Consider the following 25,031-nt stretch of genomic DNA (forward strand, 5'->3'; position numbering starts at 1 on the left):
GGATTATAGGATTATAAGAAAGCTCTGTTTGAAGAGGAATAAGAGCAGTAAACTCTGAGGGAGGGCGTTGAGTGGAGGAAGATACTGCTGATGAAGATGGCAGGCATGCTCATCAGAACTGATGGCAAAGCCACAACTTAAGTCCACATTTGCTGCAACCTTATTTTAGCCCTGAAAGCTCTATTAAAGTTCCTCAACTGTACAGCAGTCGTATGAGGAGAAGATTGTAATGATGCTACTGTAAGGATAAAATACAATAAAAATGCATATTGGCTGGTACCTAATAAGCATTCAATAAATGGTAAGTGTTTGAGATTACTGGATTACCTCTTTCCTTACAGACCAAATTATGTGAAAAACTTAAAATTGAGAGGAAAAAAAATCCTTCAGACCAAAAAGGATAAAATTTAATGTGGGAAGGAGCACACACCAAATCAGAAATTCACACTTTTTGCCAAATCAAAGGATTTTTAAGACTTCAAGAACTATGGAAAATCTCTCAAAACCTAGGTCTGTGTGAACTGCTGTCTATGCAAGACGATTTTCTGTCCATTTTAAGTATACTTTCCTCAAAACAGCAATTTCTCTAACATGATAACTATTGAAGAAATCTCTAAAGAAGTACATTATGGGTGTGTCAGAAAGCTCTATTTGGGAATGAGCTGTCTCTGCCTCTGTACCCTCCCCCAACACACACATACCCATTTTCTTCCCCTACCCCCCACCCTGACTCTCTTTTATTGATGTTTTTTGCAGGATGACCCTGAGTGACATACGAAAGACAAGATAGATGATATCATACAGCAGAGCCCATTATTTATTAGTATTCCTTTCTTCTCTCTCATCTAAAAGGAAAATTCTTAAAGGGTGAGTATAATGTCGGAGATATATTTTTTTAAATAACTGGTTTCAAAGTGAGGTAAACTTCTCAAGGTAATAACCAGCCATGATAAGAAATCCAGAAAACTCTCCCCAAAAAATAATTTAAAAAAGAAAGAAAATTTAAATACCTCTTCATTTTGTACATTCTTCATTTGCAATATTAACAGTCCAATAAAGCAATAACACCAAAAGCTAAATATTTGCTTTTTATATATTGTTAACTCTCAATCCTAAAATCGTCATTGTATCAAAAGAAGCAGGTTTTCCCTGGTGGCGCAGTGGTTGAGAGTCCGCCTGCCAATGCAGGGGACATGGGTTCGTGCCCCGGTCCGGGAGGATCCCAAATGCCGCAGAGCGGCTGGGCCCGTGAGCCAGGGCCGCTGGGCCTACGAGTCCGGAGCCTGCACGTCCGGAGCCTGTGCTCCACAACGGGAGAGGCCCGCGTACCGGGGGAAAAAAAAAATGGAATAAGAAAAAACTATAGTCTACACTGAATTCACTACAACCAATTAAATTAGGTTGTGAAAAAAATAACTAAAGCCAGGAAATTCTCAGCTGAGGTTCAACTTCATCTAAACTCATACAATTTTAAAAGGCAAATCAAAATGAACTTGGGATAATGACAACAATGACTTTAAGTTTCCTGAACTGTCAATTCTTATCACAAAGTTTGATGTGCCGCTTAACCATTGTTTGGTCTGTTAAATGTCCTTGGATTCTTCTAAAAGAAGCAGTTAAAATACCATATCTTGAATAAAAGTCATGAAAACAAATATACCAACGTAATCATCTTAATATACAGATGGAATCACATTATCAACCCACTCAAAAACTTCAAAGGTACGCCAGTGTCTCCAGAAATAAGTAGAAATTAATAAGCAGGATATCCAAAGAACTCTTCAGTGTATCCGCTAAATGAACTTTGACTACTCCTTCTCATCCAGTCCCAACCACCAAATACTTCAGGTAACATAAGCTTGCCCTAAATGCCCTTATGCATTTGTTACTCTAGTTCAATTCACCTCAGATATCATTCCCTCACCTTAACCTCATAAAATCCCTCTACATATCTTCCATCCCCAGCACCCAACCATTTTGAAGCTTTCTCCAGTCCCCTTTAGGCATAAAAAACACACTCTTCCTCTATTCTTTCTTAGTACATTCTGCATCACTGCCTATTAGTACTGACAATATTTTTCCTGGTGATACAGCTAAATTTGGCATATTTCTCTCCCCTCCTCAACTCCCATAAATGAAGCATAAAATCCTTGAAGGTAAGTCGATTTTGTTTTCATGGTCTGGCTCACAGCATTGAGTATAGTCCCTTACATGTCAGTGCTCCAGAAATATCTGTTCAAGTCAACTGAACTCACATGGAAGTAGAAAACCATGTCAAACTGTAGTACTAGGTATCAGGATGCCAATGATCATCAAGTGGGCCAAGATATTTGATAACATTACCATAGTCACATGAAAACCCCTTGAGATTTGGCATTATGCTTTATTCACCACACCTTCCCACCCCAAATAGTCCCTAGTATATAGTAGAGATCAATAAATAATCATTCAATGAATAAATGAATAGCAGCAAAGTAAAAGTGGTATGGAAAAGGCCCTAAAACAATTAGTTTTAATATGTGACACTTAAGAAGCTGAAATTCTAAATTATTTCAGGGCTTAGTACTATGTCAAAAGACAAAGTATTCATTGTATGTGCAACATTAGATACACTAGGAAATACTCTGCTCTTAAGAAAGATAAAGCCTAATAGAAAGACACAAGAAATAAAGGTGGGGTGGGAAAGGATGGCAAAAGGAAAATATATAAATGAGAAGGGAAATCACTTAACCATAAAGAATAAATTGTGGCAGCCCAAAGAGGATACCAAAGAAACAGAATGATCTTTAAATCCATCAGTATTTCATAAAACTCTAACTGCAAAAACATACACAGATTAAGCCTTAAAGCTTTAGTAATTATTAGAGCCCTGGGTACAAAGTCTTTCTCTGGGTAATATGAAACAAGGGATTACTACCAGCAGGAAAAGCACCCCTCAAAAGGGTACTGAATAGGATACTTTCTGGCTATTCCTTGTTCTTAGAGCAGGATGGTATATTATAAAAGAATAAATTGAGCAAAGATGGGAGAAGTATCAAATGTAGCATAAAGTATTAATATGTAGTGGAAAGAGCAATGATTTTGAATCAAAAAGACAACCTGGTAATGTTTTAATCCTGCTCTGACACATTCTAGATACATGACTTGGCTATTTTGTTTAATTTTGTTCACCCTGTTTCTTCACATGCAAAATAAACCCTATCACAATCTCTATACCCCACTGGATTGCTGTAAAGATACGGAACATATGCAAACTATCCAGTTTAGGACCTGGAACATGGTAGGAATGCATGCCAATCTTAATTCCAAATACAGCACACTTAAATAATCAAACCAACTTTCCCTAGTACCTACACTTATATCTTGAACATCAGATACAGTAGTTTAGTCATTAAGTCTCACTCCTTAGGCATAAAAGGGAAGTAAACATCTCAGGGAAAAGTTAGGAAAAAAGGTGACCAGGAAGTTGGAAATGGTTCAGTTCAGAAGTTCCAATCTTTATTTGCTAAAGTACTTGGCTCTTGAATTTCACTGATCTATAAAATTTCAGAAACTACTGGGGAACATCATAGGTTATCAACCTTGTAAACTTCCCAATAAGGATATTTAAAAAAAAAACATAAAGACTATCATCACCAACATTTTCTACAAAGACAATGTAAAACAAATAAGTAGGAAGTAGAAAATGTTAGTCCTCAATATAGCTCTTTAACTGAACAAATTTTAGCTTTATGAAAAATTTACTTCATTAGCTAATTTTTTTTCATTACCTTAAGACCATTTAAAACTTTAACGGGGCATAGCATTTGCAAACCACTAGTTTATCCTAGCATGAACCACTTTTAAAGAACCCCTGCACCAGCATTTAAATACCACTAGTATTGGGGCTTCCCTGGTGGCGCAGTGGTTGAGGGTCTGCCTGCCGATGCAGGGGACGCAAGTTCGTGCCCCGGTCTGGGAGGATCCCGCATGCCGCGGGGCGGCTGGGCCCGTGAGCCGTGGCCGCTGAGCCTGCGCGTCCGGAGCCTGTGCTCGGCGGCAGGAGAGGCCACAACGGTGAGAGGCCCGCGTACCGCAAAAAAAAAAAACAAAACATAAATACCACTAGTATTAAAAAAACTCAGAAAACAAGCACAAAAAGTTTTCCCGTTAGAAGAAGAAAGGAAAAACTGGTTCCAAAACCTATTCAGGCCTAGGTTAGGTGAGGAAACAAGCATTTTCCATAATATGCTGGCTCTTTACAAACTCACCACTGTCAGACTTCTGGAATCAAAAAGTGAGGCAAAGGCTCCCCCTGCTGACAAGTAGACAAAGAATCTAATCCTATCAAAAGGCAACTGACTTCAAAAATCTTTCCAATACTGACTGGATATCGCATGGGCTTTTACTATTCTCTATCAAAGACTAGTTTTACTTTATATCCTAAAACACTGGAATATAGCTCCATCTGATACAAATGTGAAAGACATTTATAACTAGGTAATACTCCGTGTACATTTCAATAAATCTTTCTAAACCAGCTTTCAAATTTCTTGGTGTCTGCTCTATGCTCTAAAGCTTAACTGAGCTAGAATGTCATACAGAGAGGAAATTAAAGAAGGCTAAAGAAATGAGGTGGGTTTCAAGAGGTTACGTAGAACAAAGGTAGCAATCTATAAATGCATTAACGGCCTTCTCTCACAGAAATCTCATGAGATTAAAAGAAGCAAATTAAAGTCTTCAAAATTAACAATAATAGCAGGTTACAAGCACTGGCCCATATATTATTAACACATCCAACTCTATCAACTATTCTATAACTTGGGAAGATCAAGAACTATTGCTCTCATTTGACTATAGAGAGACCTAAGGCTCAGGAAAGTTCGATGTTTGTTAAGGACACACAGCTGGTGAGTAGCAGAGGCAGAATTCAACCCCATACATCTTCTAATCTTCATTCTGCTTCTCCAACTGAAAACTATGCATAAAGTAGATACTCTAATGACATAATCTCTAAATTCCTTTCTGATTTCAAATTTAACATGGCCTAACATCACAAATGCACTTGGTATGCTTATAAATAACATCAGATTTAAATAGAAAATGTTAAATATTTCACTTTGGCAGACAAAACTTGATACAGCTGCTTGGTAAATTCTTTCCTATAATTTATTTATTCTTGTCTTATTTCCAAAAGGATTGCTTGCAAAGGTAAATAAAACTAAACAAATTATAAACTAAGTAGATGAGGAGAACAGCAGATAAAACCCTGATTCTCCCACTAAAATTACTGAATAAAATGTTTGTTAAAAGCAGCATTTTTGAGTACATCAATATGCTGCCGCCCCCCTTAAAAAAAGGTAAATAAAATTCAGAAGCCAAACACTAAGTGAACGTGAGAACCCACAAAGGTAAACAGAACCCCTGGGGCAATCTCTTAAATCATATACCCTCAGCATCAGTTTTCATAGTCTCAAAATGACATGTAGTAAAGGAGAAAAACCTTGGAGCCCACTCTAGGTGGGAAATCCAATTGATCCTGTACATTATCTTTCTCCCCCCCGGTACAAAGCTAAGACCACAAAGGGCTCTACCTTAAGTGTAAGGAGAACTTCAAACTAGCATTCCCCCCACCCCCACCCAAGCCCAAGAGAAAGCAAAATAAAGTGCATATCTCAAAACTTGGAAGGAGATAAAGGAAAAACATCTCTCCTAAGAATTCACAACCCCCAAGCTGATCTTAATGTGGGTTTTCAGACCAAATTCACTCTATTGACTTGCCCAAGAAGCCTCAATCTGTGAAGTTAGTAAAAGTGATCATGGGTTAGAAGTACCACCAAATCCCTGACAAAAGACAACTCAAATATTTGAAGGGACACACCAATCATTCCCATGGATAAAGTTCCAAGAATATGACCTCACAGGCAAAAATCACAATATACAAGGAATTGGAGACAATATGAGCAAGAGACAGCAAAAATAATAGCACAATCGGAAATGCAAAGACTTCATTTACTGAAATTATCAACAGAGAATAAAAGTACTACATTTTATGTTTAAGGAAATAAAAACAGGTATTAAAAATATGAATAAAAGATTTTATCAATCACCAAGCAGATTTTTAGAAGGACCAAATAAACTTTGAGAAATAATAAATATAATAACTCGACTTAACAAAGTTAATAAAACTCCAAGAGTAGTTTCAATAGAAATTAGTCTCCGAATAGCAGTGATTTAGGAAACAGGAAAATACATCTAAGAAATAATCTAGAATGCATTAGTAAGAAACACAGAGACAGAAAATACAAGTGCAGTTAAGAGACTTGAACAATAGCATAAGATGGTCTAACATGTATCTAATTGGATTTTCATTAAGAGATAATGGAGAGAATATGAAAGAGGCAATATTCAAAGAAATAATAGCTGAAGATTTTCCAGAATTGTTGAAAGGCACTAATCCTAAGACCAGGTTTACGCCAAATAAATTACAAATAGGATAAGTAAAAATAAATCCTCCCTTAGATACACAACAGAGAAACTGCAGAACACCAAAGGCAAAGAGAATTTCTTAAAAGCAATAGAGAAAAGACAGATTAACTAGCAAAAGAATAACAGCTAGACTAAAAGTTGACTTCTTAACACCAGTGGAAGCTAGAATAGAGCAGAATATTATCTTTTGTGTAGCAAGAAAAATAACTATCAACATAACATTATATTCCCAGACTTCCTCCAAAAAAAAAATTTAATGTTGTTACAAAGATGCCATTCACAATAGCAACCAAAACAATTAAGTTCCTAACACACTGACTCTAACTCAACTTTCAGATCTTAACTTCCTTAGGAAGGCCAAATTAGGCAATATACACCTAAAATATACCCTTGTTATCATGGCATCTTTTCCTTCATAGTACTTGTGATTTTATACCTATTTCTATGATTATCTACTGACTGTGTATTTCCCTTTCCAAACTTAATGAAGCCATAGACTTCTATACTTAGCACCATATTGTTTACCACCATACTTTGGAAAGGAAAGAAGGAAGGAAAGACGCAGGGAAGAAATAACAAATAAATAAACAACTAATATAGATAAAAAGTAATATTTTTACTAAAAGACATAAAAGGACAGCTAAATAAATAGTAAGACATATTATATTCCTGGATGGGAAGAATTAATATATAAACATGTCAGTTATGCACTAAAATAATCTATAGATTTGATGCAATGCCAGACAAAATTCCAGCGTGAGTTTTTCATGGAACTCAATAAACTATTTTTCAAACCTGAAAGGAAAGTGTAAAAAAAGCAACAATAACCTATAAATATTTAAAAACAAGATCAATAAAGAATGATTACTCCTCTCACATATCAAAACATACTATACATTAAATTTGTTAAATACAGTATTGGCATTCTTTATAGATACACTATTTATGGACAAATAAATCAAGGGAAAGGAATAGAGTCTAAGAGCAAATTACAGATTATATGGGAATTCAGCATATAAGAAAATTAGCATTTCAAATTATAAAAAGAATATTCACAAATGGTGCTTGGACAACAGGGTATACACTTGGGAAAAAAATTAAATTAGAGCCCTACTATATACGATACTTAAAACTAAATGCCAGAAAAGTTAAGAAAACATATGAAAATATTTTAGAATCGTAGTATAGGAAAGGTCTTCATTAGAATGATACAAAGATCAGAAGCCAAAACAAAAAAGATCAAAACGTTTAACATCATAAAAAATTAAAGTATTTGTCCCATTAAGTAAATGAACAAGGTTAAAATAATCATTCACAGGACACAACCTGGGGCAAATTGCTTAATCTTGCCAAGCCTAAATTTTCTTGTGCCTGAAATGAAAATAATGACCTGATTTACAGGGTTGCTTTGAGAATTAAATGAGAAAGTTAAGGTTAAATCCTTAGCACAGTCTTAGGTGGTAGCACCTGGCAAGTGCCCAATAAATATTTTTTGCTACTATTTTAAATTATGAAAATTTAACAGATCACTTTTGCCCATTAAGTGGAGATTTTGAAATTTTTAAAAAATGATAATACATGATGTAGGCACAGATATTACACATAGCTGAGAAAAGGATATATTTGGCCCATCTCCCTGACATAAAACAGTTTATAATGTGTATCGAAAGTTTTTGTCTCAGTATCTAGTCTTAGGATTTTTTTTTGAAAATGTTTTTAATTTTATTGGACTATAGTGGATGTATTGAGAAATATCTCTGCAAGTTATGCCCCACTAGGGACATGTCCATTCTCATTTTCCTGGGACAGCTTTCGGAGCTTTTTCTTTTCCTTGGAGCTGCTGCTCTTGCTGGCAGCGGCCTCTTCAGGTCCACTGCTGCGTGGCTCCTCCTTGGAAGAGAATTTCCTCTTTTTCTTGGGGAAACTCTTGTTTCCTGACTCTTCAGGGTCATTAACTGGCTCCTCTTTGGGCAAAGATTTCTTCCTCTTGGGAAGACTTCCACTGCCAGCTATCTCTTCAAGATCACTACTAACCAGCTCCTCCTTGGAAAAAGATTTTTCTTGGGTTTGGAGAAGGAGACGGATGGGTCTTCTATTCCATTCTCCTAAGGAGTCTCCCAGGGCTTTTGCTTTTGCTTCTTTTTGGGACTTTCACTTATCTCCTCAACACCCCTCTAGAGTACTACTACTGTTTTCTGAAGATGCCAGGGAAATTGCAGCCAGCCATTTCTTTTCTTTCTTCAAGCATTACTTCTCCTGTTTCTCCAGCTTCCTAGTAAACTCAGCAGCCACTTCCTCTGAACCATTACCTCCTTCATGACATCCAGATTATTTTGTGGAATCTATCCAGTCTCACAGAAGGACGGCTGCTCCTCAACTTGTTCTAGAAGCTTCTCCCCAAACACACTGGTGGGTACCTCAGAGAAGCAATCAATTCATGAGGCAAAACTGCATTTGTTTGCCAGGTATCAGGAGATGCAGCCTTTGTTCTTAGCAGCTGCTCAACCAATGAAGGTAGAGTGGAAAATGAGTCCATATTTTGGGATGTTAGCCCTTGTCTTCAGGGCTCGGGAAATGCGGTCCTTTTGCTGGGCCCAGGGAATCACTCAGACACCAGGACTGGCCATCACCCCCATAGCAAAGGCCTGTATAGGTCAGGGAGCCCTGGTCAAACATCACCATGATCCCCATAGTTTAGAATTTTAGGAAAAAATAAAAAAGTCCTAGGATTTTAGTAGAAAAGTAACTGCTAGGGGCTGGGGATAGAGGAAATAGGGAGAGGTTGGTAAAAGGGTACAAATTTTCAACTATGAAATGCATAAGGCCTGAAGATCTAATGTAAAACATGTAGTTGATAGCACTGTACTGTATGATTAAAATTTGTTAAGAGAGTAGAACTTAGATGTCCTCACCAAAAAAAAGAGATAAATATGTGAGTTGATGGATGTGTTTGAAATGGGGGGGAAACCCTTTTTTTTTTTGAATTTTATTTTATTTTTTTATACAGCAGGTTATTATTAGTTATCCATTTCATACATATTAGTGTATATATGTCAATCCCAACCTCCCAATTCATCATACCACCACCACCCCCCTGTCACTTTCCCCCCTTGGTGTCCATACGTTTGTTCTCTACATCTGTGTCTCTATTTCTGCCCTGCAAACCAGTTCATCTGTACCATTTTTCTAGGTTCCACATACATGCGTTAATGTACGATATTTGCTTTTCTCTTTCAGACTTACTTCACTCTGTATGACAGTCTCTAGATCCATCCATGTCTCTACAAATGACCCAATTTCGTTCCTTTTTATGGCTGAGTAATATTCCATTGTATTTATGTGCCACATCTTCTTCATCCATTCATCTGTCGCTGGGCATTTAGGTTGCTTCCATGACCTGGTTATTGTAATCAGTGCTGCAATGAACATTGGGGTGCACGTCTTTTTGAATTATGGTTTTCTCTTGGTATATGCCCAGTAGTGGGATTGCTGGGTCATATAGTAATTTTATTTTTAGTTTTTTAAGGAACCTCCATACTGTTATCCATAGTGGCTGTATCAATTTACATTCCCAGCAACAGTACAAGAGGGTTCCCCTTTCTCCACACCCTCGCCAGCATTTGTTGTTTGTAGATTTTCTGATGATGCCAATTCTAACTGGTATGAAGTGATACCTCATTTGCATTTTGCATTTGCATTTCTCTAATAATTACTGATGTTGAGCAGCTTTTCAGGTGCTTCTTGGCCATCTGTATGTCTTCTTTGGTGAAATGTCTATTTAGGCCTTCGGCCCATTTTTGGATTGGGTTGTTTGTTTTTTTAATATTGAGCTGCATGAGCTGTTTATATATTTTGGAGATTAATCCTTTGTCTGTTGATTTGTTTGCAAATATTTTCTCCCATTCTGAGGGTTGTCTTTTTGTCTTGTTTGTAGTTTCCTTTGCTGTGCAAAAGCTTTTAAGTTTCATTAGGTCCCATTTGTTTATTTTTGTTTTTATTTCCATTACTCTAGGAGGTGGATCAAAAAATATCTTGCTGGGATTTATGTCAAAGAGTGTTCTTCCTATGTTTTCCTCTAAGAGTTTTATAGTGTCCTGTCTTACATTTAGGTCTCGAATCCATTTTGAGTTTAGTTTTGTGTATGGTGTTAGGGAGTGTTCTAATTTCATTCTTTTACATGTAACTGTCCAGTTTTCCCAGCACCACTTATTGAAGGGACTGTCTTTTCTCCATTGTATATCCTTGCCTCCTTTGTCATAGATTATGGACCATAGGTGCATGGGTTTATCTCTGGGCTTTCTATCCTGTTCCATTGATCTATATTTCTGTTTATGTGCCAGTACCATATTGTCTTGAGTACTGTAGCTTTGTAGTACAGTCTGAAGTCAGGGAGTCTGATTCCTCCAGCTCCATTTTTTTCCCTCAAGACTACTTTGGCTATTCGGTGTCTTTTGTGTCTCCATACAAATTTTAAGATTTTTTGTTCTAGTTCTGTAAAAAATGCCATTGGTAATTTGATAGGGATTGCATTGAATCTGTAGATTGCTTTGGGTAGTATAGTCATTTTCACAACACTGATTCTTCCAATCCAAGAATATGGTATATCTTTCCATCTGTTTGTATCATCTTTAATTTCTTTCATCAGTGTCTTATAGTTTTCTGCATACAGGTCTTTTGTCTCCCTAAGTAGGTTAATTCCCAGGTATTTTATTCTTTTTGTTGCAATGGTAAATGGGAGTGTTTCCTTCATTTCTCTTTCAGATTTTTCCTCATTAATGTATAGTAATGGAAGAGATTTCTGTGCATTAATTTTGTATCCTGCAACTTTACCAAATTCATTTATTAGCTCTAGTAGTTTTCCAGTATCATCTTTAGGATTCTCTATGTATAGTATCATGTCATCTGCAAACAGTGACAGTTTTACTACTTCTTTTCCAATTAGTATTCCTTTTATTTCTTTTCCTTCTCTGACTGCCATGGCTAGGACTTCCAAAACTATGTTGAATAATAGTGGTGAGAGTGGACATCCTTGTTTTGTTCCTGATCTTAGAGGAAATGCTTTCAGTTTTTCACCATTGAGAATGATGTTTGCTGTAGGTTTGTCAGATATGGCCTTTATTATGTTGAGGTAGGATCCCTCTATGCCCACGTTCTGGAGAGATTTTATCATAAATGGGTGTTGAATTTTGTCAAAAGCTTTTTCTGCATCTATCGAGATGATCGTATGGTTTTTATTCTTCAGTTTGTTAATATAGTGTACCACAGTGATTGATTTGCATATATTGAAGAATCGTTGCATCCCTGGGATAAATCCCACTTGATCATGGTGTATGATCCTTTTAATGTGTTGTTGGATTTTGTTTGCTAGTATTTTGTTGAGGATTTTTGCATCTATATTCATCAGTGATATTGGTCTATAATTTTCTTTTTTGTAGTATCTTTGTCTGGTTTTGGTATCAGGGTGATGGTGGCCTCATAGAATGAGTTTGGGAGTGTTCCTTCCTCTGCAATTTTTTGGAAGAGTTTGAGAAGGATGGGTGTTAGCTCTTCTCTAAATGTTTGATAGAATTCACCTGTGAAGCCGTCTGGTCCTGGACCTTTGTTTGTTGGAAGATTTTTAATCACAGTTTCAATTTCATTACTTGTGATTGGTCTGTTCATATTTTCTATTTCTTCCTAGTTCAGTCTTAGAAGGTTATACCTTTTGAAGAATTTGTCCATTTCTTCCAGGTTGTCATTTTATTGGCATAGAGTTGCTTGTAGTAGTCTCTTAGGATGCTTTGTATTTCTGCAGTGTCTGTTGTAACTTCTCCTTTTTCATTTCTAATTTTATTGATTTGAGTCCTCTCCCTCTTTTTCTTGATGAGTCTGGCTAATGGTTTATCAATTTTGTTTATCTTCTCAAAGAACCAGCTTTTAGTTTTATTGCTCTTTGCTATTGTTTTCTTTGTTTCTATTTCATTTATTTCTGCTCTGATCTTTATGATTTCTTTCCTTCTGCTAACTTTGGGTTTTGTTTGTTCTTCTTTCTCTAGTTCCTTTAAGTGTAAGGTTAGATCGTTTATTTGAGATTTTTCTTGTTTCTTGAGGTAGGCTTGTGTAGCTATAAACTTCCCTTTTATAACTGCTTTTGCTGCATCCCGTAGATTTTGGATCATCATGTTTTCATTGTCATTTGTCTGTAGGTATTTTTTGATTTCCTCTTTGATTTCTAATGTGATCTCTTGGTTATTTAGTCACGTATTGTTTAGCCTCCATATGTTTGTGTTTTGTACTTTTTTTCCCTGTAATTCATTTCTAATCTCATAGTGTTGTGGTCAGAAAAGATGCTTGATATGGTTTAAATTTTCTTAAATTTACTGAGGCTTGATTTGTGACCCAAGATGTGATCTCTCCTGGAGAATGTTCTATGCGCACTTGAGAAGAAAGTGTAATCTGCTGTTTTTGGATGGAATGTCCTATAAATATCAATTAAATCTATCTGGTCTATTGTGTCATTTAAAGCTTCTGTTTCCTTATTTATTTTCATTTTGAGTGATCTGTCCATTGGTGTAAGTGAGGTGTTAATGTCCTCCATTATTATTGTGTTACTGTCAATTTCCTCTTTTATAGCTGTTAGCAGTTGCCTTATGTATTGAGGGGCTACTATGTTGGGTGCACATATATTTATAATTGTTATATCTTCTTCTTGGATTGATCCCTTGATCATTATGTAGTGTCCTTCCTTGTTTCTTGTGACATTCTTTATTTTAAAGTCCATTTTACCTGATATGAGTATTGCTACTCCAGCTTTCTTTTGATTTCCATTTGCATGGAATATCTTTTTCCATCCCCTCACTTTCAGTCTGTATGTGTCCCTAGGTCTGAAGTGGGTCTCTTGTAGACAGCATATATATGGGTCTTGTTTTTGTATCCATTCAGTGAGCCTGTGTCTTTCGGTTAGAGCATTTAATCCATTCGCATTTAAGGTAATTATCAATATGTATGTTCCTATGACCATTTTCTTAATTTTTATGGGTTTGTTTTTGTAGGTCCTTTTCTTCTCTTGTGTTTCCCACTTAGAGAAGTTCCTTTAGCATTTGTTGTAGAGCTGGTTTGGTGGTGCTGAATTCTCTTAGCTTTTGTTTGTCTGTAAAGCTTTTGATTACTCTGTGGAATCTGAATGAGATCCTTGCAGGGTAGAGTAATCTTGGTTGTAGGTTCTTCCCTTTCATCACTTTAAATATATCATGCCACTTGAAATGGGGAGAATCCTTAAAGAATGTGTACCTATATCAAATCACCATGATATACACTTTAAATATCTTACAATTTTATATGTTAATTATACCTCAACAAAGCTAAATTAAAATAAGAAAATTTTAAAAATACAGTGGTCGTAATTACCAGTGTTTGAACCTCTCTCTGAGTGTCTGTTAGAATTTCTACTGTCTGTTTCTATGAGTTTAAATTTTTTTTTAGATTCCCCATAGGTGAATGCAGCATTTTGTCTTTCTCTGTCTAGCTTATTTCACTTAGCATAATGCCCTCAACACCCATCCATGATGTCACAAATAGCAGGATTTCCTTCCTTCTCATAGCTGAATAATATTCCATTATATGTATCTACCACTTCTTCTTTATCCATTCATCTATTGATGGTTCTTAGGTTGTTCCATAACTTGGCTGTTGTGAATAATGCTGCAGTGAACATGGGAGTATAGATATCTCTTCAAACTCCTGTTTTCATTTCCTTTGGATATATAACCACAAGTGGGATTGCTGGATCATATGGTAGTTCTATTTTTAATTTTTTGAGGAGCCTTCATACTGTTTTCCATAGTAGCTGCACCAGTTTACATTCCTATCAACAATGAATAAGGGTTCTGCTTTCTCCACATCCTCACTAACATTTGTTATCTCTTGTCTTTTTTCATGATAGCCATTCTAACAGGTGTGAGACAGTATCTCATTGTGGTTTTGATTTGCCTTTTCCTGATAATTAGTATTACTGAGCACATTTCATGTACCTGTTGGCCATCTGGATATCTTCTTTGAGAAAATGTCTATTCAGTTCTTCTGTCCATTTTTAAATTGGATTGTTTGGGGGTTTTTCTATTGAGCTGTATGAGTCCTTTATATATTTTGGATATTAATTCTTTATCAGATATATGATTTGCAAATATTTTCTCCCATTCCACAGGTCACCTTTTCATTTTGTTGATGGTTTCCCTTGCTGTACAGAAACTTTTTAGTTTGATGTAATCCCACCTGGTTTTGGCGGGTTTTGGGGGTTTTTTTAGGCAGTGATTATTTATTTTAAAATTTGCAACTAATCTCATGGATACATTTTTGTTATAATAATTACAATGATACAGTCAAAGGAAAGGTCCCCCTTTGGCCCCACCTACTTTTCTTTCCAAAGAATTTATCCAAAAATGTGATAGAAGTAACAAATCTGAATGGGCATCATTTTCTCAGTAATAAAAATGTATGCTAGCTACTCCTTGCTACTCAATTTTGATCATCAGGTAACTTTTCTGTGGGTACAAAATTTCTAGCATTTCTATTTCTCTTTTGATTTTTTGTGGTGCTAAAAAGTGTTCTTTTTATTCTTCCCAGTTTTATTGATATAATATTTGAAAATTGTTAGGAGAGTAGATCCTAAGAGTTCTCATCACAAGGAAAAATATATTTTTTTCTTTTTTCTTTTTTTTTGTATCATATGATGGATGTTAACTTACTGTGGTAATCATTTTACAGTACATGTCAGTCAGATCATTCATGCTGTATACCTTAAACTTATACAGTGTTATATGCCACTTGTTTATTTTTTCTTTGTTGCCTTTGCTTTTGGTGCCAAATCCAAAACATCATTGCCATGATCAACGTCAAGAAGATTACCCTCCATGTTTTCTTCTAGGGGTTTTATGGTTTCAGGTCTTACATTTAAGTCTTTCATCCATTTGGAGTTGATTTTTGTGTATGGTATAAGATAGGGGTCCGGTTTCATTCTTTTGTATGTGGCAATCCAGTTTTTCCGGCACCATTATTGAAGAGACTATCCTTTCCTCATTCTGTATTCTTGGTTCTTTTGTCATAAATTAATTTCTGAGCTCTCTATTCTGTTCAATTGATTTACATACCGATTTTTATGTCAATACCATATTGTTTTGATTACTATATATTTCTAATACAGTTTGAATTCAGGAAGTATGATTTCTCCAGCTTTGATCTTTTTTTCTCAAGATTGCTTTGACTACTTGGGGTCTTCTCTGGTTCCATACAAGTTTCAGGATGACCACAGTATTTTTAAAAGCAAAATATTTTAAAGGCAAAATTTAACAGTGGTAAATCATAGAATTCTCTATAATCATTTAGAATTATATTACAGTAGAATATTTGTTGATTTGGTAAATATTTGTGATATTGTTAAGTGAGAAAAAGACCTTAAAAGAGTAAATACAGGGACATCCCTGGTGGCACAGTGGTTAAGAATCCGCCTGCCAACACAGGGGACACGGGTTCGATCCCTGGTCCAGGAAGATCCCACATGCTGTGGAGCAACTAAGCCCATGTGCCACAACTACTGAGCCTGAGCTCTAGAGCCTGTGAGCCACAACTACTGAGCCCACGTGCCACAACTACTGAAGCCCGTGTGCCTAGAGCCCGTGCTCCGCAACAAGAAGCCACCGCAATGAGAAGCCCACACACCACAACTAAGAGTAGCCCCCGCTCACCGCAACTAGAGCAAGCCTGCATGCAGCAGCGAAGACCCAACACAGCCAAAAAATGAATAAGTAAATAAATAAATAAATGTTCCTTAAAAAAGAAAGAGTAAATACAATATGAATGTGGTTTTATGGCATAAAAACTCAAAATAAAAAGGCGAAATAAATACAGTAGAATAGTTATAATGATTAGTTAGCTCTTAGTGTCAAGTAGAGATTATTTTATTTCCCTTCTCATATAAACCTCATCCAAAGTTTCCAAAATGAACATGTCACTTAAAAAAATTTTTTTTAATGGAGGAGGCAGGTATCCATCAAACTTCCCACCATTCCTGAAGCTCAGGCCCCACCAATGATTGGCTCTTCCACAGGTATAAAGATCAAAGTTCAAGCAAACATTTTTAAAAATCCATTACCAAACATATAAATTGAACCTTGGCAAGAAGGCAAATACGTTAAAACGCTTTTGGAAAAATGATGACCTAAGTTTTAAAATTGCTGATTTATAGTCTTCCTTCCAGAAGTAGACAAAAAGCATCTATCCTTAAGCAGGCTATTCTTATTTCATGAAATAAAGCAATGCCCTCTGTACATGAAATATCTCTTTATTCTTAAGGATGAGGGAGAAGGGAAGAAAAGCAAGGAGAAAACAGAGAGAAAATTCATTCACCTCATCATATACTAACTGATGCCACTTCTAGAGAAGCCCTGTTTCTACTGACTATAAAATATCATTTGAGCCATGAAAATGCCAGACTCCTACTGATCTTGATCTTCACCAGGATAAGAGTTTGAAAAAACACTAATGCTGAGTAGCCTACCTAGAAAGCCCTGATACATTTGGAATCTTTATCAATTTATTTTCACATGGTAAAAAGCCAACAAAAGTCAGAAACAAGTGATAACAACATTATTTCTCTAGATGATGATAAAGACCTTAAAGGCTATCAAGAGTAGAATACCTGTGGTTCAAGTCCACCAGCTCCCAGACTGGGTTCAAAATTAATCAGAAGAAAATATTACATGATGACTTTTGTTGTTTAGTATCATTATCAGATTGATGTATGTTACTCTCATCTCTCCAGCCATGTGGAAAGATCCTTATGGAAGGAATAATAAGCATTCAAAACATATTTGTCTGACTGAATCTTGGTTTTTCATTCCTGCTAGTAGCTATGGTTTTTCTTCAGTAGCTTTCTGGAACTCTTCCATTACTCAAATGGGCTTTCAGTGAGAAGGTTAATTAAAATGACTGTTAAAGAATGTACCAGATAACTGTAGTACCAGAAGTGAGGAAACTCCTGTGCTCAACTTATTTGATCAAACTCTGCAAATTTTCTACAATGTTTAGCCAACTGCCTCTATTCTCCATCATAAGATCAACAAATACAACTGTACTCCTGAGTGTAATAAAATGTAAATAATAAATACATGTCACAGTCAGTCCAATGGACTAGTCACCTGTGAGCTTTACTCTGAGCCTATATATCAAAGCAGAGTGAGCCAATGCAAAATGAGGTTGTCCACAATAGTAAATTTTGGAAGCAATCTCCATGGCTAAGTAAATTATGAAATACCCATATATAGAATTCTATGGGGACTTCCCTGGTGGCGCAGTGGTTAAGAATCCGCCTCCCAATACAGGAGACATGGGTTTGAGCCCTGGTCGGGGAAGATCCCACATGCCATGGAGCAACTAAGCCTGTACACCACAACTACTGAGCCTGTGTTCTAGAGCCCACGAGCCACAACTACTGAGCCCACGTGCCACAACTACTGAAGCCCACACGCCTAGAGCCCGTGCTCCACAACAAGAGAAGCCACCGCAATGAGAAGCCCATGCACTGCAACAAAGAATAGTCCCCGCTCACCACAACTAGAGAAAGCCCAAGAGCAGCAACAAACACCCAGTACAGCCAAAAATAAAGAAATAAAGAAATAAATTTATAAATAAAAAGAATTCTATGAAGCCCATACAAGAATGAGGTAAGCCTATGCATTTGGACATGGAAAGATATCCATGTAAATGAAATGAGCAAATTATAGATGAACATATAGAGAGTGATCCCATTGACATAAAACAAAATAAAACAAAACCAAATATGTTTATAAATGCATTGAATAATGTATGCAATTGCAATGTTGTTCACCAAACTGTTTACCTTGAGAGAGGAGTAAAATTTCATAGGCAGCAAGGAAATAAAAAAGGGGCTTTCAGTTTTTATTCTTTTTTTAAAATATAACAATATATTTATGTTTTTAATAAATATATAAAGAATTACAAATACATTCAATGATTTATAAAAAGAAAAATATTAAAAGCATTAGATAGTGTATATACCAACAGAAATTAATTATGATGTACAGTTGACCTTTGGACACAACAGGGGTTGGGGTACCGACCCTCCACACAGTCTAAACTCTGAGCCTAACTTTACAATCAATCTTCCATATCCGTGGTTCCACATGAGTAGATTCAACCAACCAAGAATTGTGTAGTACTATAGTATGTATTCATTGAAAAAAAATCCAAGTATAAGTGGACCCCTGTAGTTCAAACCCATGTTGTTCAACAGTCAACTTATATGTATGCATAAAACACAAATTCTATGCCATTAAAAATGATGTAGATTTATATTCATTGACATGGAAAGACAGTCACAATTTATAAGGCAAAATGGCCAGGAATGAACAGTATTACCCATTTTGTTTAAAGCAGCAGTCCCCAACCTTTCTGGCACCAGTTTCATGGAAGACAATTTTTCCACGGCCGGGGGTGGGAAGTTGGGGGGGATCATTCAGGTTGGTAATGCAAGCGATGCGGGGGATGGTTCAGGCAGTAATGAGAGTGATGGGGAGCGATGGGGAGCAGCAGATGAAACTTTGCTCGCTAGCCCATGGCTCACCTCCTGCAGTGCAGCCCGGTTCCTAACAGGTTCTGAACAGGGGCTGGGGACCCCTGGTTTAAAGTATATGTGTGTATATAGGAACTTCCCTGGTGGTCCAGTGGCTAAGGCTCCATGCTCCCAGTGCAGGGGGGGCCTGCATTCCATCCCTGGTTGGGGAACTAGATCACGCATGTTGCAACAAAGAGTTCCCACATGCCCCAACTAAAAAGATCCTGTGTGCCACAACTAAGACCCAGCGCAGCCAAATAAATAAGTAAATATTTAAAATAAATAAATAAAACATATATATATAAATGAATATATAAAAGTCAATAATCACAATTAGTCATAAAATTTAACAGTAACCCACTGTATAATTGTTTTTTTATTCATTTAACTATTCTCTAATCTGTAAGCAATTAACATAGTAGTAGAGTAATAAGGAAAAATATTCCTTAAAGCAGTTTCATTACACACACAAGAAAAGCTATATATCTAAAGTTCATGAATAAATAATTGTTAATACCGTTTCTAGTCACACAAAGTAAAGTGAAAAATAAAAGAAACTGTTTGTATAACAAGAGAAAATAGCCAATTATTTCAGGTAAATTTGGTAAAGAATCTGAATTGCCCAGGTAAGCACCTCCACTTTTCTACTTCACTTTCTGTATATGTACACACAACCTCAGTTACTTTATATAATATATGCCAGTGCATAAATATTTCCATCTTCAGTCATGTGTATAACTTTAAAAGTCTAATCAATTTTATAAAGGACAAAAAAGTTGCCAGTGAAGCCAAGAACTTAATTTAACATCATTCCAACAGAAGTTGCTGCATTTTAATACACCTTTATAAAACCCATAAAACAAGCATTATAATGAAAGAAAATGCCACAAAACTAACTATTAAAATGATGACTTTTAACCTTTTTAATGCACAATGGGCAGTCAACAGTTTTTTTTTTAAATCCTGAGGCCCAAATGAACTTTAAGGTTTATAAGAGAAAACTCCACTCCCAAGTTCAAAATACTCATTGCTTAAAAGTAATAATAAATTCCCTAGTGAAACACTGGGTTCTGGTTTTAATTAGAAGTAAATGTGCTAAGATTGCCACCTCCTGCTGAAGAAAAAGTCAAGTCCTTCATGACCTACCTCAAGTGGATTTTCAAATTTTTACCTCAGATCTGAATCCTGTCTTAAAGAAAGAGGAAAGAATAGAAAAATAAATTCTCATGCAGAAAAATAAGTGATGCCACTTAAACTATCCAATGCTGCCAAATACAAAATTCTCATTTCCCAAAAAAGTAAAACATACTCTTCTTTGGATCCATGATCTGAGAGAACAGATAAAATCCCTTACTTGATGGTATTCCTCTAACAAAATATTAAAATATACTTGTCACATGTCAAATTCAAAACCAAAATATATCAGCAATGACAAAGTCAAGGAGGAAAAAAATGAGATTGCATAATAAAACCATGACTTCTATTATCGTCCGTTCAAAAAAATTCATCCAATGATACAATGAATGTTGAAAAACATCAGTATTTCCTGAAAATTTAATTTTTCTCTCTTCCCTTGAGATTGCCATTATGATATTTAAACCTTGAAATTTTCAAATCTTTTAATATATATGTGTGTATATATGTATATATAAGTATATGTACATACACGCACATAATATACCTATAAATATGTACAAATATATATAACTGTATAGAATTCTGACTCTTGTCAATTTCCTCATCTGTAGAATGGGAATAATATCTACTTTGCAGGTTGTTTCAAGAACTAAATGGAAACATGTGAAGGAACCTGGGACAGTACCAGACACATAAGCAAATCTTGCAATCAAAAAAATGTTTTTCTTAGTCTTTGGAAAGACAATAGAGATTTCAAAGTTAGTAGCCTTTATTAGGAGATATCTTTAACACAAGCAAAAGAAACAACATCTGCAGCTGTCTTGTTTTTTCTCTCTTAAATCAAACACACTCTCCATCTAAGATATTTTAATAGTTTTTTACTGACTTCATATTTTGGGATGTCAGTTATACAATACCAGTAGCTTTCATTTTAAAAAATAATGGTTGGTCTAACAAAATGTAAATTAATGTATGAAACACAATAGAAACTTTCCTTATAGAAAGTTCATATGCTTTAATATCAACATAAGCCGTTAGTCAATAAATCTCTAATGACTCCAAAATGAGAAAGCAAAAAGTTAAGAATGAAAACTCCTCCTCTCCTAGATAAAGTAACATTCTGAACAGATTATTTGTAATTTATAAAAATATATTTGCGGGCTTCCCTGGTGGCACAGTGGTTGAGAGTCCGCCTGCCGATGCAGGGGACACGGGTTCGTGCCCCGGTCCGGGAAGATCCCACATGACGCGGAGCGGCTAGGTCCGTGAGCCACGGCCGCTGAGCCTGCGCGTCCGGAGCCTGTGCTCCGCAACGGGAGAGGCCACAACAGTGAGAGGCCCACGTACCACACACACACAAAAAAATTGCTATGGTACATTCTAAAAGAAAATAATACAAACAAAAAATTAACATTTCAGCATCATCAGTAGCCACCTAAACTATCAATGCCATAATATGATTTCTATTATAATCTGATAATAAAAGAAGATTATTTCAGTTTTCCAGACAATGTCTCATTTCTCAGTCTCCTCTATTTCTCCAATATACACAGCATGCATCATTCTGGAAAATTTCTAATTGTTAAATTCTGTTAAAAGTTTAAGTCAATGAACAAATGTTTCTCATTACAAAATTCAATAACTGTAATAGAATTATGGATTTAACATGTAAAGTCCTGAAAGCATTTTCTAAACAGATGAATTGTTTGAGAGTTACTACTTTCCTTAGGTTTGCCTACATGGAAACACATGTTTTTTCAATTATATAGCAAAGACTATGGCTTCTGTTCAAACCTAGATTTTACTGTTTATAAAATTAGAAACAGATACAAATATATATAGATATATACACACACATTTATAAACATATACACCCAGGCTATATTTTATATATGAACAGTTGAAAGGTTTAGAGTGTTATATAAGAAGGTACTTTACACACGTATGAGGAAATTAATGTTAATCTCTCAAATGGATAATTCATTCATAAACAAAACTTTTATAATCTCAAAGATATCCTCATAAATGCTACCACAATTATTTATACAATTCAGTCAAAATTAAGCTTGGTGAAAATACTGGTGAGCTCTAGCACCTTTATTTTTTAAAAAAATCAAGAATTGTTTATAGTCATTGTTTGCCATTTTTACCCCAAAAAGGGAGGATTCTATTTTAATCCAGTGTCTCTAAATGTTCACTAAAATCACACTGCATTTTCATCAATACTTGATTTAGAAGTTCATGTATTTCTGTTTATATTTAAATTTTAAGACTAAAGGTAATTTAAATTTTCTTCTTAATAATTTTCTGTATTTTTCCAAATTTTGTGCAAATTATATGTGGCCTTTATAATTTAAAACAGAAGTAATTTTAAAGCAATAATTAAAACATTTGAGTATGAAATGTAAATTAGAAAGCTTGGTATTGGTAACTCCCTCCAAAAAAAAATGTATAGTACTAAAGGGCTAATCTATGAATTTATGACTTTTCATGGTTTGTTCAAAAGGGACATACATATATTAAATTCTGATTCAGATCTAACTGTTGTGATAAGAGAAGAAAAGAGATGTGTAAGTTATACTTAAAATATAGTCCTTAATTTTTGTTAATATTAATCCTATAATGAGAGCAGCGGGGGTGATTTTGTCCCCCAAGTGGTTGTCACACTGGTTGGTGGAGGGTGCTACTGGTATCTAATGGGTAGAGCGCAGGATTGCTGCTAAACATCCTACAATAGCACAGGGCAGCCTCCAGAACAAAGGATTATCCAGACCAAACTGTCAGCAGTGCCAAGGGTAAGAAACTCTGATGTAGAGAAAATAAATCTTTTATGTTTAAATTACAAGTCAAAATCCTAAAGACAAATAATTTTAATTCAAAAAGTTATTCCTGTTTCTTTTGAAGGACACACTAATTGCAACTTTCCAAGCATCTAAACTACTTACTTCTTTAAAACAGTTTAAAAAATAAAGCCTAAATTTTCTTTCATTCTCAATTTTAATTCTCTGTCCTCACTGCCCTCAGCATACTCCTGACCCAAAATCAAGTATAACCTTGAAATAAGAGACTTGAAGATACACAAAAGTTCTTCCTTTTCGTTTTGTGAGTGTATCTTCTAGAATAAAGGAAATGAAAAGTTTCTGAATTTGGATAAAGATAATCAAATCCAGCTAATAAGATTTTTATTTCAAATTAATATTTGTTTATTTTTAACTGTCTCAACTAAATAAAGATTGAAGGCTTTAAGGACTCGAAGCAAACTACATACTGTATTAACACTCTTATCACAGCTTTTTGATATTTATTTCATCCTGCTTTTTTTTTTTGATGCTGTATGTGTTTTTTTTAATTGTGGTAAAATATACATAATATAAAACTTACCATTTTAACTATTTTTAAATGTACAGTTCTGGGGCATTAAATACATCCACATTGTTACACAGTCATCACCACCATCTATCTGTAGAACTTTTTCATCTTTCCCAACTGAAACTCTGTATCCATTAAACACTAACTCCCCACCACCTCCTCTCCCAGCTCCTGGAAATCACCATTCTGTTTTCTGTCCCTAAGAATCTCACTACTCTAGGAACCTCATATAAAAGGAATCACAGAGCATTTGTCTTTTTGTGATTACCTTATTTCACTCAGCATAATGTCCCTCAAATTCATCCATGTTGTAGCATATATCAGTACCTCATTCTTTTTTATGACTGAATAATACTCCATTATATGTATATAACACATTTTGTTTATCCACTCAACTGTCATTGGACACTTGGATTGCTTCCACCTTCTGGAGGCTATTGTAAATAATGCTACTATGAACATGGGTATACAAATATTTGCTTGAGTCCCTGCTTTCACTTCTTTTGGGTGTACACCCAGAAGTGGAATTGCTGGATCATACAGTAAGTCTATGTTTAATTGTTTAAGTTTTTGAGTATTCATTCACTTTTGATAATATAAAGACATATTTTGTATGGCTCTTACACCCTTTTCTTTGTTCTGCATAACATTAGAAGTGAGAAGAGATTTCTCTAATCTTGCAGTACTTATCAATAAAAGAACTACAAGGGGTCTTCCCTGGTGGTCCCTGGTGGAAGGTGAAGGGGACTTCACCTTCCAATGCCAGGGTGCAGGTTCAATCCCTGGTTGGGAAGCTAAGATCCCACACACCTCGCAGCCAAAAAACCAAAACATAAAACAGAAGCAATATAAAGACTTAAAAGAAAAAGAAAAAAATTTTTTTAAAAATGACCTACAAGATATACCTGTAATGCACAAGAATGTCTAACAAAGCAGATCTGTGTATTTGTTTAAACCCTAAAGCTGACACCATCTAACAGTTAAAAATTCATTAAAAATGATCTCCCATGGATTGACATATACACACTACTATATATAAGATAGATAACTAATAAGGACCTACTGTATAGCACAGGAAACTCTACTCAATACTCTGTAATGACCTATATGGGAAAAGAATCTAAAAAAGAGTGGGTATATGTATATGTATAACTGACTTACTTTGCTGTACACCTGAAACTAAAACAACATTGTAAATAAACTATACTCTAATAAAAAATTTTAAAAAACAAAGAAAAAAAATGATCTCCCAGGCTAATATCCAAAATTCTCCTGAAAAAAATCTCCTTTTTCTTGTTTTGTAAGATTATTAATTATTGGTTAAATTTCTTTTTTTACCTTTTATTTTATATTGGAGTATAGCTGATGAACAAAGTTGTATTAGTTTCAGGTGTACACCAAAGTGATTCAGTTATACATATACATGTATCTGTTCTTTTTCAAGTTCTTT

At 35.3% G+C, this 25,031-nt stretch overlaps 1 protein-coding gene and 1 non-coding gene across 6 annotated transcripts in view; both read right to left on the reverse strand.

Annotated features, from left to right (window-relative positions):
• Window positions 1-25,031, reverse strand: part of BBS9 (Bardet-Biedl syndrome 9) — a 432,087-nt gene that overhangs the window by 342,155 nt on the left and 64,901 nt on the right. The window lies entirely within an intron of this gene.
• On the reverse strand, window positions 9,069-9,154 carry LOC117201381 (small nucleolar RNA SNORD86). Its single transcript, XR_004483399.1, has one exon. It is a non-coding gene; the product is annotated as a small nucleolar RNA SNORD86 (small nucleolar RNA).

Source organism: Orcinus orca, chromosome 9 (genome assembly GCF_937001465.1).
Source record: "Orcinus orca chromosome 9, mOrcOrc1.1, whole genome shotgun sequence".
In the NCBI taxonomy this organism is placed as follows: Eukaryota; Metazoa; Chordata; class Mammalia; order Artiodactyla; family Delphinidae; genus Orcinus; species Orcinus orca.